The 3,261-nt window shown below is 40.0% G+C and overlaps 1 non-coding gene across 1 annotated transcript; it reads right to left on the reverse strand.

Moving 5' to 3' along the window:
- Positions 1–529: 529 nt before the first annotated feature.
- Positions 530–600, reverse strand: trnag-gcc (transfer RNA glycine (anticodon GCC)). Its single transcript has one exon. It is a non-coding gene; the product is annotated as a tRNA-Gly (tRNA).
- Between the last annotated feature and the right edge of the window lie 2,661 nt (positions 601–3,261).

The following is a 3,261-nucleotide window of genomic DNA, read 5'->3' on the forward strand; positions in this document are numbered from 1 at the left end:
TTCAGGGAAGTTTCTTTTGTCCTTCTTTGAATAGAAAGCCCTGCAATTCAGTGTACGGGCTTTCTCGTGCTGTTTAATGGTTCTTCAAAAATTCAAATTCAAATCCTACACTGGCCTGAAGTGCCCCCCCCATTTCACAGCATTTTTCAGCTGATTTCAAATGTACCTAAAGGAGAAGCATTATTGAAGACCATCAATTACCAAGAGCTTTTGTCAAAGGTTTTGGTGGTCACTTTTAATGACCACAGAGAGCTATGACCTCGGTTTTACATCTCATCCAAAAGACAGCGCCTTTTTACCACACAGCGTCTCCGTCACTATACTGGGGCATTGGGACCCGCACAGACCTCAGGGTGAGCGTCCCACCGCTGGCTCCATTAACACCGCTTCCAGCTGTAAGCTTTGCTTTTCCCTGTAGGTCATCCTCATCCGGGTACTGACCTGGCTCACAGCTTCTAAGCTTCAGTGGGTTTTCAGTTGCGAGTTGAAAGGGGATGCAAGTGATGGAGCCGCTCGCTGCAAAAGCCACTGCATTGGCCAGGAATCGAACCCGGGCCTCCCGCGTGGCAGGCGAGAATTCTACCACTGAACCACCAATGCACGCTGCAAGGGTCTACAAAAAAGACGTTTTTTACCACTCTGTGCTGGATGTTGGGTCCCAAGGGAACTTCTGGACGAGTGAGAATTTTCTGCTATCAAAATTTGGTTTCGGAGACTTTTGGCAGCCTACAGATGCAGCCATTCAAAATGCGCGGGCGATACCGCATTATTTTGCGGTACGCTGTACGCAGTCTACCTCAAGCTACCGGTAAATACCGCGAGTTACCGTAAATTCTCCTATAATACGACAAGCAAAATAATAGTATCCGGAATTTCCACAAGGTGGAGCTAATAAAGCTCAACCTCTCATGTTTGAGCTGTGGCCATCAAAGTCTTTAACGAAGATATTACTAATAGTATTAATAATGAATGACCTTGGACAAGCTGTAAGTGTAAACTCAAAGTATTGCCCTGGTCAACATTCTTTTTTTCATTGACCGTCTTTGTAAAAGTAACACCACAGCATTTCGCAATCACGCATTTGTTTCCAATCATGCAAAGTACAGTAATTTTTGAGAATCGATTCACCATGCCTTTCACATGCTCATAAAAGAGATTGATTTAGGAACATAAACATATTACCGTATGAAAACTGTACTGTATACAGTATGTATATGTATATTTAACTGTGCCCGTTTAAGTATTGAATATTCATATCTGATTTTACCACTGAAGGGAAATCTTAGTAGCTGAGCATAAAAAGAATAGGAGCATACTGCAACGCGTGTGAAGCCATAAACGATATTAATTTTGGAACATAAACATACAGTATATGGCTGGTCTCGGTACTTTAAAGAAAACATACACGAAACATGGTTTCATTATGACCAGAATCGGTCTTGAGATATTTTTAACTTGATTTACAGTATTTGAGAGGTATGTCTTAACACCGATACTACAGTGCTTAAGTACTGCTCACGTATATGTTTCTAGGTTTATATTATGCATTTCATACGGTCAAATTACTTTTGAGCAACTAATAAGAAGCGCGAAACGGTATGCGTTTTAGTTTTGTTTTGTGCTGGGACCCCTGGATTGATTAGAGATATCAAGTACATACAAGTCATTTTTTAAATGTTGTAGTTCGTCTTGAAAAAATGTTACGAGTACATCATCTATCAACAATTACACAGGTTCTGTTTCCATATTGCGGATTTTGGTTACGTAATATTATTTTCTAGATTTCACGTTGTGAATATATGATTTGGGCAAACAGAGCCGCAAAGAAGTACATTATGGGTTGTTGTTGTTTTTTTTGCAGTTTTATCTAGAACAAGCGATGCTTAAACCTTTGTCTGATTCTTGTGAAACTATCCACACGACAGTTACAGTACCTAGGAGTTGACTTCAGTGATGTCACTGATGGGATGTTTCTAAAAATCCATCCTCTGTAAAACGTCTTCTCTAGTTGTCCTGCATATGTATTCGCTAATGAAGCTGTGTGTTCTGAGCCTGGATCTCTACATTTCTGTATGAACCAGCTTAGAGGGCTAAAGACAGCTTGTGTTTAAATTGAGTGTAAGGCAATTTATGCTTCTAAAGTCATGGTCAGCATTTATTATTGTACTGTGCTGTAAACTTGTTCTGTGCCTAGTCACATTATTTTATAGCGTTTTTATAGTGTTATCAAATCCGGTGGCGCTGTGTGTTAGTTTCCTGACTCCCATGTCACATGGTCTGTGATTGAAACCTGTGAAACCGGTTTAATTCGTCACAGCCAGCACTCCGGCAGAGAGGGGGTTGTGCTCGTAAAGTAGAAGCAGGCGAGATTTCCAGCGAAAGACACCTCCCCCCCCACCCTCATACGATTCGCATTGTAATTACACATTCTAATTGTATTACACATTGTACACATGCTTAAAAGAGAAGAGAGAAAACGCAAGCCTTCTTCAGGTGTGAGGGTCTTCTGCTCAGAATGAAACGCTAAAATGTAATGTAGGCTCTGAATGGGTTCAATTATGATTTGGGCTTGATTAAGGTCGCTGCCTTTCATCTAAAACCCTACTTGAATCCTTCTAAACTAAAAATCAGTGTTAGTGAGTTCTAAATAAAGAGGTATCCAGGTAACAGTGAAACGGGCGGACAGTCTGGGGAGATCGCCCGTTTTCCATGTAAATAGTTCCCTGGTTCCGCACCCCTTGGTGTTTCTCTCGCTCTCTCTCGGGTCACCTGATCATTAGCTCGAAAGATTTCAGTGCTTTGTGTATATTCTAATGGTAGTGGGGACAGGGTGTGTGGGAACAGGTTTGGTTGAAATTGCATTGGAGATCTATGTTCTTCACACCTGAAACATTTTCTCTGAAAGCATTTTCTTCGCAGTTTAACCGATCTTGTTACAGCATGTTACAGTTTACTATTATTAACCATATTAATTTTAAGTGCTTAATGCCATTTTTTGACCAGGCACGAATATTCTTAAGTCCATATCTTCGCAAGTGAATCAGTGCGAATTGCAATACTAATTAAATTAAAACTACTAACTACTAACTAATACTAATTAAAACAAACCAGAAACGTGTTGTTCTGTCTAATGACATTACAAGTGGAAAGATTACAGATTTTAATCGTCTTTAATTTTGTTACGTTATACATTTTAGAAACGTTTCATCCATACAAACACCACAAAACTATTTTCGATTGTATTTCTGAATAGTATGTTAC

The sequence above is a fragment of the Atractosteus spatula genome, assembly GCF_055471065.1.
Source record: "Atractosteus spatula isolate fAtrSpa1 chromosome 16 unlocalized genomic scaffold, fAtrSpa1.hap1 SUPER_16_unloc_1, whole genome shotgun sequence".
Lineage (NCBI taxonomy): Eukaryota > Metazoa > Chordata > Actinopteri > Semionotiformes > Lepisosteidae > Atractosteus > Atractosteus spatula.